Genomic DNA, 17,653 nt, shown 5'->3' on the forward strand with positions numbered 1-17,653 from the left:
AAATAGAGCAGTGACAAAATCACAAAGTCCCTACCTCCATGGTCCTTACCTTCTAGTGGGACAGGAAAATTGACCAATAGTACATCACTAAGCATGATACTTTTGACTAGTGATAGATTGAGGAAAACAGTGAAATGTTATAGTGAATGACTTGGTCTTAGTTTAGATTGCATGTTAAGAGTATAGATGAAGCTATAACTTTTTTTTTTTCTTTGAGATGGAATTTCACTCTTGCTGCCTAGGCTGGAGTGCAGTGGCACGATCTCGGTTCACTGCAACCTCCACCTCCCGGATTCAAGTGATTCTCATGCCTCAGCCTCCCGAGTAGCTGGGATTATAGGCACACACCACCATGCCCAGCTAATTTTTGTGTTTTTTGTAGACATGGGATTTTGCTATGGCAGATCTCCTGACCTCAGGTGATCCACCTGCCTCAGCCTCCCAAAGTGCTGTGAATCACTACGCCTGGCCAAATTAAGCTATTCTGGCCACAGTAACAGAAAACCTAACAGTGGCTTAAGCCCTAGGGGCATTAATTATTTATTTTAAAATTGCCCAGAGGTTATTGATCCCAGGGTGGATTCAGTAATTCAGTCATGTCATCAAAGATCAAGAGTTTTTTCCATCTCTCTGTTCCCCCATTCACAACATATTGACATTTTCCTCATGGCTGCAGGATGACTGCCATAGCTGCAGACACTACATCCTCTCAGTTTCCAAAGCCAGAAGGGGAAAGGGGTGCGAGAATGCTAATAAGATAATATTTTTTCTCCCTAGTGCAGCTGTCTTGTTAGGGAAAGATTCTTTCTCAAAGCTTTCACATCCGCTAGTAAACCTCCCCCTGAAATTCATCGAACAGAAATAGTGGCCTGCCTGCATGTCGTTTAGTGGTGCAACAAAGAAGACCTATATTGCCACAATTTATTCACAATTATCATGGGTCATCAAATCTTGAGTTTTGGGCAAGGAAGAAGGCAGTGTGGACTGGGGTGGGTAAATAATGGTTGCCACACCAGAGAATGCTTCCCTGCAGAGATGACGTTTGGACTAAAACCTAGATGATGAGGTGGTGCCAATCTTGTGCACCACGTTCCATGGTGGTGCAAAGGGAGAAACCAGGCCAGAACAGATGGCCAGGAAAGCCTGACAGGGGAAGAGACACTTGAGGACAAGAATGAGTCAGCCAGGTGAAGCTTTGGGTGGAGAGGGGCGGACGCCTTTCAGGCTATAGAGAAGGCCAGTAGAGTGGAAAAGAGTTGTGAGCCAGTTTGTATGGCTGGAGCAAGACGAACAGGACAAGGCAGGTCACAGCCTTTGGATTTCAGCATTACAAAATCAGTGATAAGGCAGATGTATGCAAAATGAGGGACACTCAGTTTCACCTTGGCTTTTGGAGGAGACTTACGCAAGAAAAAAGTTAGGTTGAATCTGACTGAGTACAAGTCAGCCAGAGAGTAGCGGTGGAAGGATGTCCCCTAGGCACAGGGCACACACAGCAGAAATGAATGCTTGGAGGCTTGAAACAATGTATGAAAGCCGTCAGTAAGGCATTACCAGAGGAAGAAGTGTGAGTCAGAGAGTGACTGGGGATGAGGCTGGAGCCATGGCTGGGAGCCCTGATTCATTTGGTTTAAGGCCAGTACAAGCCCCAGCCTTTTCAAAAGCTGGGAGTCCCAGTTCTGGAAATAATAGCTGGGTTGGTTTTCTCATTTGTGCTGTGTAGGGCTGGGCTTGGACAATCTTCAAGAACACTTCCATCTTTTATATTCCTTACCTCTAGTAGGCTCAATAAATGTTTACTGAACAAGTGAACCATTAACCATTAATCAGTCTCTCCATCTGCCAAAACTTTGCTCATCAGTGTAAATTGGACATGTCCTTCAATGCCTGGACTGTCCCTGTATTCTCTCCATGAAGTGGCTCCCAACCAGCCCAGCCTCCATCAACTCCTCCCTTGTTGGGACTGACTGCCTCAGCTTAGTAGAGAAGATCTATGTTTTCATATTTATGTGTTTTCTTCTTCTAACTAGAAGTATGAGCTCCGGGAGGCTAGGGGTCATATTTTACATAAATTGATACATCCGCAGATACATGGCACACTGGGCATTTTGTATATACATACTGACAATTCGACTGATGAGGATGTGTTAGTGTAGGTTCATTGGTTGTAACTAAGGCATCACCTACTGCGAGATGTTGATAGTGGGGGAAGTTGTGTATGTGCGTGTGTGGGGTAGGGATATTTGGGAAATCTCTGTACTTTTGCCTCAATTTTGCTGTAAACCTAAACTGCTATATATGCTTTATTTTTTAGAGCAGTTTAGGTCTATAGCAAAATTGAGGCAAATGTACAGAGATTTACATATATATATGCATATATACATATATATATATTTTTTTTTTTTTTTTAAGAAAAGGTCTTATTCTGTCACCCTGATTCGAATGCAGTGGCACAGTCTCCACTCACTATAGCCTCAATCTCCTGGGCTCAAGTGATCCTCCCACCTCAGCCTCCTGAGGTGCTACAGGTGTGCACAATAATGCCCAGCTGATTTATTTTTCTTTCTTTTTTTATTGCATTTTAGGTTTGGGGGTACATGTGAAGAACATGCAAGACAGTTGCATAGGTACACACGTGACAGTGTGATTTTCTGCCTTCCTCCCCTTCACCTATATCTGGCATTTCTCCCGATGCTATCTCTCCCCAACTCCCCACCACCCCCTGCTGTCCCTCCCCTATTTCTTCTCAACAGACTCCAGTGTGTAGTGCTCCCCTCCCTGTGTCCATGTGTTCGGGCTGATATCCAGAATTTACAAAGAACTAAAACAGATTGTTTTCTAAGTAGAGACAAGGTCTCGTTATGTTTCCCAGGCTGGTCTCAAGCTCCCAGCCTCAAGCATTCTTCCTGCCTCGGCCTCCCAAAGTACTGAGATTACAGGTATGAGGCACTGTGCCCAACCTATATTTTTTAAAAGATAGAATTTTCCCATCTGAGGAGTAGACTTGAGTGGATTTTAAGAGGAAAGTATTCAGCCCTCAGGGCATTCACAAACCTAGAATTAGAGAAAAATAGCATTCACTATTAGAGAAAAATAGTATTCATAGCAGCTGGGGACTTTCCCATCATTCCCTGTTTACTTCCTAGAAGATCAAGACCAGCCAAGGAAACAAAATGAGGAAAGGAGAATACTGGGATTAAAAAGAAGGGTGCCTTTCACTATGTTAGGAGAACTTCATGAGGATTTTGAAAAATGCCACACTCTAGATAAATATAGAGATAGCTTTTCAAACATGGGATTGGGGAAGCTAAAAAGTTCCTAAATATATATATATATAAAAAGAATTTTTGAGTGTTTCAAATTTTAAAAAAGATATGTCACTGATCATGTTGCTTTACAAGAGTCTTTGTCCTTGTATCAGTCAGTATAGGGCAGATTATGCTGAGGTGACCAATAGCCCCCAAATCCCAGGGACTAAGAATAGTAAGAAATAATCTTTTCCTATGGTCATCATGTGTTAGCAGGGAACTCTGCTTATCATGGTCACTCAGGGACCCAGGCTGGTGAAGTAACCACTATTCTGAATTGCCAGGCACCATGCAGAATTACTTGCATGGCCCCACTGACCATAAGGAGGTGAGGAATCATAATGCTACCTTGTGCTCACAGGTGGGGACCAATAGGAACATCACCAGCACAATCCTAGTTGGGAACCATACCACCATAGTCCTAGTGACCAGAAAGCCGGCCAGCCAGTACCAGAGCCCCAAGCACAGGCACTTGTGATTTCCAAATCTTTAGGCTCAGACTGATTAGTAAGAACAAAGGAGCTACAGCCATGTATCACACATCCTGTGCTCACAGTCTTGAATCCCTTGCCCAAGACAGGAGCATTTGCTTTTTGTGAGAGTTTGTGTCTGTCACCTAGTGTGACTCATCCATTCTCCAGTGCTGTGCCCCTCCCACTGCAGGAGCTACTCCCATGCAGGACTTGTCTGTCAGGCTGCAGCACCCCTGCACATGGGGCTGACTGCCTGTGGGAGCGCAGGGCGCCCAGCCTGACTGCCTCAGCCTGGGGAGCTGCCATTCGGTGCTAACTTGACTCTCATACGTACCAGAGCCCAGCCTGCTGATCTGTAGCAAGATATGACAGAGGAAAGCCACTAATGCCCACATCTCCAGCTGCCAGGGTGTGGGGCAAATTTGCCGGTGACTTTGGCCAGCTACAGTGAGTAGTCCCAGGTCCTCCTTCTCCTTCCAGTGACTTTCTTTGGAGAGGAATTTTAGAGATGAGCAGCCACTTATGAGTCTGTATTTGTGAGGCTTTGGTAATTTGGGGTTTAATTAGTAACATATGTAGTCAATAAGTGAATTTATACAGTGAATAAGCGAACATATACAGTGAATAAGAAATTTGCTAACTTTTAGGCACTTTATAATATAGTAATACCACAAGTCTGTATATTTTTGTTTTCATTTATTCTTCTCTGTTCTTCTGTGCTCCACTAATTTTATCCAAAGATCAGAATACAGGAAATGGGAATCTCTAATTAACTTTTTGTTTTGATAATCTGCAAGTGATGGGGTGTAAATACAAGAGTTAATGAACATTTTTATCATTATTTTCACTCATCAGACCTTGTAATGTTTTATCTACAATTTTGGCTTATTATGAAAGTGTCGCTTAGCCTCAAATCCTTCGTGAAACTGAGGAATATTTTCATACCTTCTCAAAAAGTCCTGCACCAACGACCAACCTACAGCAATGAAAACTGTTGGCCTTACACATTCTTCTCAGATGAGACTTTCTCAAGAGGATGGTAAACTTTGAGGAGACTTCTCTCAGTTCTGAAGATTGTCTTTGTTTGTTATTCTTCGTATTGTGGGGATGCAGCTACACTCCCCATCTTCTTCGTTGTGTTATTCTTTGTATTGTGGGGATGCAGCTACACTCCCTGTCTTTTATACTATTTCTTAAAGGAGCATAATTGAAATTTATTCCTTTCTTTTTTCTGAAAGATTGTCAGTATCTGTTGAACGTGAGTTTTAAAAGTTTAGTTTTGCTTAAAAATGTTTATCCTGGCCAGGCGCGGTGGCTCACGCCTGAAATCCCAGCAGTTTGGGAGGCTGAGGTGGCGGATTGCCTGAGGTCAGGAGTTCGAGACTAGTCTGGCCAACGTGGTGAAACCCCATCTCTACTAAAAATACAAAAAAAAATTAGCCTGGCGTGTTGGTGTGTGCCTGTTATTCCAGCTACTCAGGAGGCTGAGGCAGGGGAATTGCTTGAACCAGGGAGGTAGAGGTTGCAGTGAGCCAAGATCACACCACTGCATTCCAGTCTGGGCAACAGAGGGAGACTCCCTCAAAAAAAAAAAAAAAAAAAAAAGTTTATCCTTTGGGATTTGACAAAATGTGTGTTTTTCTTTCTTCTTCTTCCTTTTTTTTTTTTTCTAATAAGGCCCTACACATTGTGGCTGCAGTCATTTCTCTGATCTCATTTACTTCTACTCTAACCCCTCCCTTCTGTCCCCCATGCCCTGTGCTCTAGTAATACAGGCCTCTTGCTTTTCCTTGTACATATGCTCCTGGCTTCAGACCTTTGCATTGACTGTTTCTTCTGCCTGGAGTTATCTTTCCCCAGTTATCTGCATAGTTTACTTAATTACATTTTTCATGTTTTGGCTTATCCTGTTTAAACTTGCAACACTCCTACCTCCTTTCCCTCAACCTCCAATATTCCTGTTCCCCTTCTCTGCTTTATTTCTTTCTTTCTTCCTGTAGGACTTACTACCTTCTGACTTACTGCATTTTTACTTATTCCTATAGGTTCTGGGCTCACTACAAGCAGGGACTGCCGACTCATTTATTGCTGTATTCTTAGGACCTAGAATAGTGCGTGGCAGACAGTAGATAATTAATAATTACTTGCTGAATGAATCCAAGAAATTAACTAATCCTCTCTGAAACTGAGAGCTCTTTATTTTTATTTTTTAAATTTTATTTTATTATTATTTAAGTTCTGAGATACATGGGCAAAACAGGCAGGTTTGTTACATAGGTGTACACATGCCATGGTGGTTTGCTACACCCATCAACCAGTCATCTACATTAGTTATTTCTCCTAATGCTATTCCTCCCCTAGCTACCCACCACCCAGCAGGCCCTTGTGTGTGATGTTCCCCTCCCTGTGTCCATGTGTTCTCATTGTTCAGTTCCAAATTATGAGTGAGAACATGCGGTATTTGGTTTTCTGTTTCTGTGTTAGTTTGCTGAGAATGATGGTTTCCAGCTTCATCCATGTCCCTGCAAAGGACATGAGCTCATCCTTTTTTATGGCTGCATAGATTCCATGGTGTATATGTGCCACATTTTCTTTATCCAGCTTATCATTGATGGGAATTTGGGTTGGTTCCAAGTCTTTGTGATCGTGAACAGTGCCACAGTAAACATACATGTACATTTATCTTTATAGTAGAATGATTCATAATCCTTTGTGTATCTTCCTGGTAATGGGATTGCTGGGTCAAATGGTTCTAGATCCTTGAGGAATCACCATACTGTCTTCCACAATGGTTGAACTAATTTACACTGCCACCAACAGTGTAAAAGCATTCCTATTTCTCCACATCCTCTTTAGCATCTGTTGTTTCCTGACTTTATAATGATCGCCATTCTAACTGGTGTGAGATGGTATCTCATTATGGTTTTGATTTGCATTTCTCTAATGACCAGTGATGATGAGCTTTTTTTCATATGTTTGTGGGCTGCATAAATGTCTTCTTTTGAGAAGTGTCTGTTCATATCCTTTGCCCACTTGTTGATGGGATTGTTTGTTTTTTTTCTTGTAAATTTGATTGAGTTCCTTGTTGATTCTGGATATTAGCCCTTTATCAGATGGATAGATTGCAAAAATTTTCTCCCATTCTGTAGGTTGCTTGTTCACTCTGATGATAGTTTCTTTTGCTGTGCACTTTTTAGTTTAATTTGGTCCCATTTGTCAATTTTGGCTTCTGTTGCCATTGCTTTTGGTGTTTTAATCATGAAGTCTTTGTCCATGCTTGTGTCCTGAATAGTATTGCCTACGTTTTCTTCTAGGGTTTTTATGGTTTTAGGCCTTATGTTTAAGTCTTTAATCCATCTGGAGTTAATTTTTGTAAAAGTTATAAGGAGGGGATCCAGTTTCATCTTTCTGACTATGGCTAGCCAGTTTTCCCAACACCATATATTAAATAGGGAGTCCTTTCCCCATTGCTTGTTTTTGTCAGGTTTGTTAAAGATCAGATGGTTATAGATGTGTGATGTGATTTTTGAGGCCTTTGTTCTGTTCCAATGGTATATATATATCTGTTTTGGTACCAGTACCATGCTCTCTTTTGGTTACTGTAAACTTATAGTGTAGCTTGAAGTCAGGTAATGTGATACCTCCAGCTTTGTCCTTTTTGCTTAGAATTGTCTGGGCTATACAGGCTCTTTTTTGGTTCCATATGAAATATAAAGTAGTTTTTTCTAATTCTGTGAAAAAATCAATGATAGCTTGATGGGGATAGCATTGAATCTATAAATTACTTTGAGTAGTATGGCCATTTTCATGATATTGATTCTTTTTATCCATGAGCCAGAAATGTTTTTCCATCTGTTTGTGTCCTCTTATTTCCTTGAGCAGTGGTTTGTAGTTCTCCTTGAAGAGGTCCTTCACATCCCTTGTAAGTTGTATTCCTAGGTATTTTATTCTCTTTGTGGCACTTGTCAATGGGAGTTCACTCATCATTTGGCTCTCTGTCCGTTATTGGTTTATAGGGTGCTTGTGATTTTGGCACACTGATTTTGTATCCTGAGACTTTGCTGATGTTGCTTATCAGCTTTCAGAGAATGGGGTTTTCTAAATATACAATCATGTCATCTGCAAACAGAGACAATTTTACTTCCTTTTTTCCTATTTGAATACCCTTTATTTCTTTCCCTTGCTTGATTGCCCTGGCCAGAACTTCCAATACTATGTTGAATAGGAGTGGTGAGAAAGGGCATCCTTGTCTTGTGCCAGTTTTCAAAGGGAATGCGTCTAGCTTTTGCTCATTCATTATGATATTGGCTGTGGGTTTGCCATAAATAGCCCTTATTATTTTGAGACATGTTCCATCAATACCTAGTTTATTGAGAGTTTTTAGCATGAAAGGCTGTAGAATTTTATTGAAGGCCTTTTCTGCATCTATTGAGATAATCGTGTGGTTTTTGTCATTGGTTCTGTTTACGTGATAGATTATATTTATTGATTTGGCATGTTGAACCAGCCTTGCATCCCAGGGATGAAGCTGACTTGATGGTGGTGGGATGAAGCTGACTTGATGGTGGTGGATAAGCTGGATTCAGTTTGCCAGTATCTTACTGAGGATTTTCACACTGATGTTCATCAGGGATAGTGGCCTGAAATTTTGGTCTATCTATTTTTGGTTGGTCTTTTAAAAAAACCAGCTCCTGGATTCATTGATTTTTTGGAGGGTCTTTCTTGTCTCCATCTCCTTCAGTTCTGCTCTGATCTTAGTTATTTCTTGTCTTCTGCTAGCTTTTGAATTTGTTTGCTTTTGCTTCTCTAGTTCTTTTAATTGTGATATTAGAATGTCGATTTTAGGTCTTTCTTGCTGTCTCTTGTGGGCATTTAGTGCTATAAATTTCCCTCTAAACACTGTTTTGGCTGTGTCTCAGAGATCTGGTATGTTGTGTCTTTGTTCTCACTGGTTTCAAAGAACTTATTTATTTCTGCCTTAATTTCGTTATTTACCCAGTAGTTCTTCAGGAGCAGGTTGTTCAGTTTCCATATAGTTGTGCGGTTTTGAGTGAGTTTCTTAATCCTGAGTTCTAATTTGATTGCCCTGTGGTCTGAGAGACTGTTTGTTATGATTTCTATTCTTTTGCATTTGCTGAGGAGTGTTTTACTCCCAATTTTGTGGTCAGTTTTAGAATAAGTATGATGTGGTGCTAAGAATAATGCATATTCTGTCGATTTGGGGTGGAGAATTCCATAGATGTCTATTAGGTCCCCTTGGTCCAGAGCTGAGTTCAAGACCTGAATATCCTTGTTAATTTTCTGTCACATTGATCTGTCCAATATTGACAGTGGGGTGTTAAAGACTCTCACTATTATTGTGTGGGAGTCTAAGTCTCTTTGTAGGTCTCTAAGAACTTGCTTTATGAATCTGGGTGCTCCTTTATTGGGTGCATATATATTTAGGACAGTTAGCTCTTCTTGTAGCATTGATCCCTTTACCATTATGTAATGCCCTTTTCTGTCTTTTTTGATCTTTGTTGGTTTAAAGTCTGTTTTATTAAAGAGTATGATTGTAACTCCTATTATTATTATTGCTTTTCATTCACGTGGTAAATATGCCTTCAACCCTTTGAGCCTATGTGTTTCTTTTCACATGAGATGGGTCTCCTGAATAGAGCATACCAATGGGTGTTGACTCTTTATCCAATTTGCCAGTCTGTGTCTTTTAATTGGGGCATTTAGCTCATTTACATTTAAGGTTAATATTGTTATGTGTGAATTTGATCCTGTCATTATGATGCTAGCTGGTTATTTGCCCATTAGTTGATGCAGTTTCTTCATAGAGTTATGGTCTTTACAGTTTGGTACGTTTTTGCAGTGGTTGGTACCAGTTGTCCCTTTCCATGATTAGTGCTTTCTTCAGGAGCTCTTGTAAGGCAGGCCTGGTTGTGACAAAATCTCCCAGCATTTGCTTGTCCATAAAGGATTTTATTTTTCCTTCACTTATGAAACTTAGTTTGGCTGGATATGAAATTCTGGGTTGAAAATTCTTTTCTTTAAGAATGATGAAATTGGTCCCCTACTCTCCTCTGGCTTGTAGCGTTTCTGCAGAGAGATCTGCTGTGAGTCTGATGGGCTTCTCTTTGTGGGTAATCCGAACTTCTCTCTGGCTGCCCTTAACATTTTTAATTCATTTCAACCTTGGTGAATCTGGCAATTATGTGTCTTGGGGTTGCTCTTCTCAAGGATTTGCTTTGTGGTGTTCTCTGTATTTCCTGAATTTGAATGTTGGCTTGTCTTCTAGTTTGGGGATATTGTCCTGGATAATATCGTGAAGTGTGTTTTCCAACTTGGTTTTATTCTCCCTATCACTTTCAGTTACACTAATCACACATAGGTTTGGTCTTTTCACATAGTCCCGTATTTCTTGGAGGCTTTGTTTCTTTTCATTCCTTTTTCTCAATCTTGTCCTCACACTTTATTTCATTAAGTTGATCTTCAATCACTGGCATCCTTTCTTCTGCTTGCTGGGTTTGGCTGTTGAATTCCCTCTTAAAGTGAACTTACAGATAAAAGAGAGAGGCTTGAATTTTTCTCATATTACTTTTGGTATATTACATTTCCTCTTTCAAAATTCATTCATAGTCCTATAGTTTGGAAAAATCCACTTATTGGTAGCTCAAATATGTAACTTCAAATATATTTCTGGGCAAGTGGTTAGCCTTAAAAAAACCACAAAACTCGTTCCTTATGTCATTAGGGATGGTATCCTAAAATCATATAGCTACAATCCCATTCTAACAATATTTGCATAATACAGAGTTACAAACAACCTTATCTTTTTTGGAAAAATGAATAGAAACTTGTAAACAGAAATCAGAACTCTTATTCACAGATAATGAGATCGGGGGACAGCCCAAGGTGAGGTAACTGGTGGCTCTTTCTAAAATTGGACATGGGAGGAGAGCACAGCGGTTGTCAATGGAAGTCATGTGCCCTGGGTTCAAGTATTAATGGGGTGCAGTTTCTATAAGAATAATATTTCTAAATATGTCTAAAGGGTAATAAAACAACTGAAAATTAGTCTTCTTTATCATCAGCACATTCTGGTAATTCTAATCCATGTCAGTGATATGGGTCAGTGATAGGGGCAGACCAGGCCCCTGTCCACCTTTCCTGCTTAGTATTGCTGTTGTGTGTGTGATATTTGACTTAATTCACTAGTGGGAGATAGTCTACCTTCGGAGACAGTGGCTACTTCCAAAAAACCATAGTTTAGCACATAGTCTATTAGTCCCATTATATTGGGAATTGATGGCTTCTGGGTTTATTATTTTTATGTGTTTCTCTTGACATAAAAGCCATCTCTCAGGCCAGTAAAACCCCAGATTTTATTTTTACTTAGGGATGAGGCTATAGAAACTACTGCCTCTACATATTATTCTTGAATCTTTTGACTGCAATGAACAACTCCTTAGCTAAAGCTCCAAAGGTGATTTTATTTTAATAATACTTGGAGATCTCATAGAACCCAGGGCATGAGACATGGGTCCAAGTGGCCTCAGGATTCTCTTTGTGATCTTTGCCCATCTTACATCTGCTTCCTTTTGCTCTGTCCTTCTTTCTACAGTTGGGTTGTTTTCAATCACATACTAATATCACCTAGGGTTTTTCCTCGCTTCTGTATATTAATATCACCTGTAGAATTTAAAAGATCACTTATCCTAAATGTTAACAGCACAATCTAGGTGAAGGGATATGTAAGTATTCACTGTTCTATTCTTTCAATTTTTCAGTGGTAATTAAATTATTTAAGATAAAAAGTTTGGAGCAACATATTAGTGTCTGAGCCTCACCCGCAGAAATTCTGACTTCAGTGGTTCTGAAGTGGGGCCCAGGCACTAGTGTATTTTAAAAGCTCTCTGGGAATCCCAATGTGTTACTGCCATGGATTGCTGGGTTTCTCAGCTTCTCTTGGCAAAGAGAGTGAGTCCCATCTCTTTTCTCTTGTCCAAATTTCAAAATTCCTAAGGTGAGGATGGATAGATCCAGTTGGATCAGCTACCATGCCCTAATGCAGTCAGCTCTGGCCAGGTATAACATTCAGCTGGCTGCACACACAGGAAACATGGACAGGGTAAGCAGTTTCCAGATAGGCATGGATGGGCTGAGGGGGTGGTTATGGAAATAAATGTAATAATGATAATGGGAGTCCAGTGTATTCCTCCAACAGAAATGCAAAGTGAGTCCTGAACTGCTGACTTTGAGAACATCTGGCTGTTGATAAGACAAAGCCATTGCTTATTATGATGGCTGTTTTTTCAAGTTATATCTATTTTAAAAGCATGAAATAACAGAGAATTGGTCTTTGTTAATTTGAAAGGTGTGTAGTGCAAAATACAAATTAAATATATTTGATAACAAAAACAAAATTCCTGTCCATATTAGAGTAGGGACTTGTAAAAGTTTCTCTGCATTAGATGATGTGTATTAGCAAATACTATGAAGGTCACTGCTGGCATAATGTTCTAGTTGCAGCAGGTATAAATTTTATCTCATAACACATCTGGTTTTTACAATATCACATTTCCTCAAAGATTCTAAATCAGTTATAAATCAGTTAATAGGACGAGCACTCCCTACCGCCCTTTGATTTCCTACAAATAGTTTTGCAGGAAATTCCATCTTGGTGTTGTGTTTGGAGAGGCTATCTCCTGTCAAAGATCCGGTAAGAATTCTGTGAGTCTAAAGCAGTCTCAAGTCATCATTGCAGCTGGAAGAGAGTGGCACTATTCTTTCTGTGCAAGCTTGGGCACAGAGAGATTTTATGATGGTCTTTAATGCCTTAGCTCTAAAAGTTCAGTTCTCCCCACACATTGAGTCACCATGAATATCTTCTCACTTCTACAGGCATGGGTGGTATAGGAGCCGATACGTAGGGAGTTTGTATAACCTCTTCCCTTTCTCATACAAGGAGGAAAACTCTTCTTCCTTGCCCCAAATCCCTATATATTTTTTTCCAGTATTTGGAACACCTCTTAGGCCTGGTGTTTATACAAGAACAAAAGCCTGGGTGGGAATTGAGTTTTGGGTACTTAGGAATTTCTTCTTTGGTTGTGTATCACAAAAGCCTTTAATAATCCTTTGAGGTAGAGAGTTCAGGACTTAAAAATAATGTTCAGAGAAGATACCTCTTCATTGGCCTATTCTTCTATAGCAATGAGACAAACAGACAGAAACACACACACACACACCCACGATTTTAAGAGATGATCCAGATACTGGTATCCATGCCCATGCCCAGAGCTGTTCTGGGGGGCTGTGAATCGTGTGCTTTGGTGGGGAGGAACTGCTAAGGAAAGACAGGAGAGGCCTAACGCTGATGCCAAATGCCCAAGTCGTGACATGTTTTCAGCTGGTTCCTAAAGAAAAACTGGACTTCCTGTAGCAAGAACTGGGCTTTGAAGAAATCAGAGTTCTGAAGAAATCAGAGGAAGAAGAGAGAGAAGGAAGAGCACAGAATGAGGGATGGGCAGTTTCCCATACCCCTGAGAAGTGGAGACCAGGCCTGACCCAGGCAGAGAGTCTTTGGCCATTGAGAAAACAAAGAATCCATGCAATGTACGTGGACCTGGCTACCAGAAAGGAGAGTGGGAAATGGCTATTTGGGTGCGGGCAAAGCAGGGCTGAGTACTGATGCCCAAAGGCCAGCAATGATTATACATCTCGGCAGAAGCTACCACCATGCAGACTTCATCTATGGATGTCTTTCTCCTGATACCTGAATATCAGCCCAGGAGAGAAAGAAAGAGGAATAGAAGGAGGAAATTCTGAATGGATTATAAGAGACCTAGTTTAAACTGAAAGTCTATGTGTTACCTTGCATGGGTTATAATGCAACAAACAAACAAACAAACATAAAAGGAAGAAATAAAGCAAAAACAAAAACAAACATTTGCATTTGTGCCTTGATAGTTTCATGGCTGCTGGACACAGTCATGATCTGTGTGTACTTGTTTTAGGTTTAGATTTTAAGTATGTATTCTTTTTTGGTTTATTCAAAGGGCCATACCTTCCTTCAACATGCTGGCTATGCCTCTGAAATGCTCTCCTTTCCTGAGCCTCTGTGTCTCAGTTCTTTTTAGTGCTGTTCTTCTGGAATCTCATGCCAGAAAAGCCATTTCAAAACTTCTTTGGTGCAAAACTCTGTTCCTGCTCAAGAACCAAACTGTAAACCAGTCACCCTTTGAATAGAAACACTGATATCTTGACCATTTTCTCATTTGTAAAATACAGTATTTTCAGACATACCAAGATTAAGAGAGTTCTCAACCACAGTTGTTCATTTAAAAAGTTGGAAAGGATACATTCCAGCAAGAAGTAAAGCAAACAGAGAAAAGAGATGTAATACTAGCAAGAATGTAAAAAGTAAGGACCAAAGGAGGAAATGCGGCTTCAATATGGAGAACTGGAAAGGATGGAAATATCTTTTGGTTTTAGCAGTTAGATAGCCCCTTATTTTCATATTGCTTTTCACTCTTGAACATCCATTTGGGGGCATTTTAATCTCTTCATTTATAAAGCAATTAATGACAAATAGTGATTCATAATTCTCCCATATCTATGTCTACTGAAAGAGAGAGAGAACATGCCTAACATGGGCTGGAGCTAAAATTCATAATAATCTGAAACTACAACTTGCAAAATGACTTTAAAAGATCACTGATTGGGTGAGTACACATATTTTAGTGTAATTGTTTAAGCCACTGAGGCAAGAGGTCCACTTTTTTAATCCCTCTACTGCCATGTGATCAGAGTAGAGATGCTACCTAAAATTTCTCACTTCAATATCCTCATTTTGTCAAAAAGGAAATAGTTGTAACTTATCAATGAGCACAGTTATTATAGTTCATACTATGTAAACATTCAAATTTAAAGTTTTTAGAAACATCTATAGGTCAGAAATCATTCTTTTGAGATGAACTGTTATAAGCTATCCATAACAACTGGTTATACATACAAATATATATTTGCATGTATTTTTAGAACTATTATGTATTTATGTTGGGCGTTCTCATTTTCAAGTCTTCACTCATGTGACTGATGTAATGCTGCGGTGCTTTTGCAGAAGTAGAAGGCACCAGGGCACAATGTGTCCTACAGTTGTGATAGCCACATGGCTTTTACAGAAAAAGCAAGATAAAGTCTATTGAAATATGAATAGAAGTGCTTCAGGGAAAAATTTGCATAATGAAAATACACATATCTCAAAACAAATATTTTAGGCTAAATGCTACCTAAATATCAGCTTAACTCCCTTATTTTTCTGTTTCCAGACTTGCTCCTACTTCTCTATTTCATCTCCTTATTAACAGCTTCAAAACAGTTTAAAAATATCAATATCATCATCTCTTTCTGCTACCTTTTCACATATGCTTTCCCCCCGCAAACTATTGTCTTTTTCTCGAAGCTTAATTATATCCTCTGCTCTTCACTCCTCCCTCTTGCTCATTTGGACATCAGGCCCCATCATTTTTCTTCTTTGTATCCATCTCCCTGCCATTGCCTTGGTTTGGGTCCTTGTTATTTTTTACCTGGACTAAATAATGGCTTCTTCACTGATGTCCCGGTTCTGGCCTCTGCCTTCTGACTTACCCACTGCATTGTTGGCAAAATAATCTTTCTAAAAGGAAATCTGATCATGTCATTAAAATATTTCTGCTGGATTACCTCAAATCTTCACTTTATATTGATGCTTTGCTTCTATTGATGTCTCTTTGCTTCAAACTCCTAATTAATTTATGATTTCATGATGGTATTTGGACTTTTTAAGTGTTATCTTCATCTGTTATTTTATCTTCTTTGAACTCATGTGTAATAAAAAACATGCTCATATTATCTTGTTCTGTATCTTAAACTAATTTTGAAGAATTTCCTTGTTATGTGTATGTGTATGTGCATATGTATGTGATACTTTTATGTTGGGTTCATTGACACAAGCTCTGCTTCTTTGTTTTTCTTCAAAACACTTCTCTATAATATGTTCACATTGTAGGATGCATCTCCTTTTATCTTGCTCACGTGTAAATTACTCTGATGCACAGTAGGCGACTTCTTGACTCCTCTGTATCCATATCTGGCACTACTTCATTCTTTACCAGGATAAGGTTTGAGGTCTGGGTATTTTGTGCTTTATCTACTTTTCTGCAGTGTAAGGGAAGAGCAGGAACAAGAGGAGCTCTGCAGCAGCACTGACACCTGGTATACCGGGCAAGCTCCCAGGAACAAATAGCCAGCATTCTCAACTCAATAGGATTTTCCTGAAAAAGATTTAGCTGAAAAGAAGAAACTGAAGTAAATTTAATGAAGAGTTTTTTTTTTTTTTTAAATAAGGTTATAGGCAGGGCTAAAGGACCCAACAAAGCGAGCAAAAGGATGCTGCAGGAGTGGAAAGCCATTGAGATCTGTAGGCGGGGTGTGGGAGGTATGGTGGGGGTGGGCTAGGGGGTGGGAGGGGGGCAGCCCAGAGAAGGGAATTACTAGGGCCAGGTGCCAACTAAGGCATGTGAGAGAATGCCTAACAGGAACTGCAGTCAGAGAAAAGCAGCCACTGCCAGGAATGTGACCATGCAGGGAGAGAGAATGAATACATCTCCTCATCTCTGTATCCTCCCACTCTCTAATCTCCTGCCAGTGACTCCCATCGGAATATTCCAACTGGAAGCCAGAGTCAAGACAGTCTGCAGAAGCCAGCTTCTTGGGCAGAGGGTAGGATGTGGAAGAACAGAGAATAACTCCAATGGGTGATAGGGGGCAAATGGGGGCAACCCACTCACCTGGGCTCAGCTCTCTGATATTGAGATTTTGTTAAATGCATAGTATCAGGTTTGTTCCATTTCCGTGGGCTGTGTATGCCAATGGCAGATGTCTTAAGGTTCTGGGTTGTTTCTTTGACTCCAGGTATAGCCCTAGAGTCTTCATTTCTACCAGAAAGAGGCAGTTTCACTGTTTCCTGTCCCCATTTAACAGTGTATCCCTAACATCCAATTCTCAAATCCATTCGTTAGATGTGGAAAAACAAAATAATTGTCGTATTTTACTTCTTTCTAGGTTTCTAGGTATTAGTCACATTTCTGAAGATTTTGTCTACTCTATAGTATAGTTATGGGGAACAGAAAAAGAGAATAAACTTTAGGATCTGTGCTCTGCTACTACACTCTACTCCATTTCAGAATTTTTGATTTCTTTCCTTTAATAGTTTCGAATTGTCTATTTTCTCATTTTGTTGCAACTAAAGTGATTTCAATGTTTTGTTAGATGCTGAAAATTTTCTATAATTTATCACCAGGTAGGTGAGAAATTCCACTAGTGTTTTTCTATGGATGAGCATCTGATAGACTGCTTTTCCTATTCATATTATAAAATAATATAATAATGTTTGATAATAGAATACTGCTATCTCATACTAATATATTATCAAAGTACTTCATAAAGGTTTTTAATGTTTGCATATTTATGTAGATTTGTAATAGTTTATTATCCACTTTATTATTGTTTTGCATCCATACTGTTTCCATATTCTTTTTTTGCTACTCTGTATACAACTGCCATCAGCAGCCTTATACCTTTTGCTTTTTTCTGTGCTTCAAGTTATTTCTATATGACACAGTTGTAGAAGTACCGCAAGTGCCGTAAAAGTTTGGCTTTGCCTGGTTATTTAAAGTTCCTTATCCAGTTTTTTATATTTTCCTAGTTTCCTGGCAGCCTCTGACAGTCAGGTGAAATTCTTTGGTTTTTTGGTGAGTCACAAGGTGGATGAGGCTCGGGCACACCTTCACCAAGTACCGGACACAGATGCCAACTGTACACGCTCATCCTTATTTACTGTTT

The 17,653-nt window shown here is 39.8% G+C and overlaps 1 protein-coding gene across 2 annotated transcripts in view; it reads left to right on the forward strand.

Moving 5' to 3' along the window:
* The first annotated feature begins 4,016 nt into the window (after positions 1-4,016).
* The window catches only part of LOC100411264 (putative adhesion G protein-coupled receptor F2P), a 45,228-nt gene continuing 31,591 nt past the window's right edge, over positions 4,017-17,653 (forward strand). For both annotated transcript variants that reach the window (XM_008994551.5, XM_078369368.1), the window contains exon 1: positions 4,017-4,228. The gene's annotated coding sequence lies outside the window, so the exon portion shown is untranslated. The remainder of the gene's footprint in view (positions 4,229-17,653) is intronic.

Source organism: Callithrix jacchus, chromosome 4 (genome assembly GCF_049354715.1).
Source record: "Callithrix jacchus isolate 240 chromosome 4, calJac240_pri, whole genome shotgun sequence".
NCBI classification, from domain to species: Eukaryota; Metazoa; Chordata; class Mammalia; order Primates; family Cebidae; genus Callithrix; species Callithrix jacchus.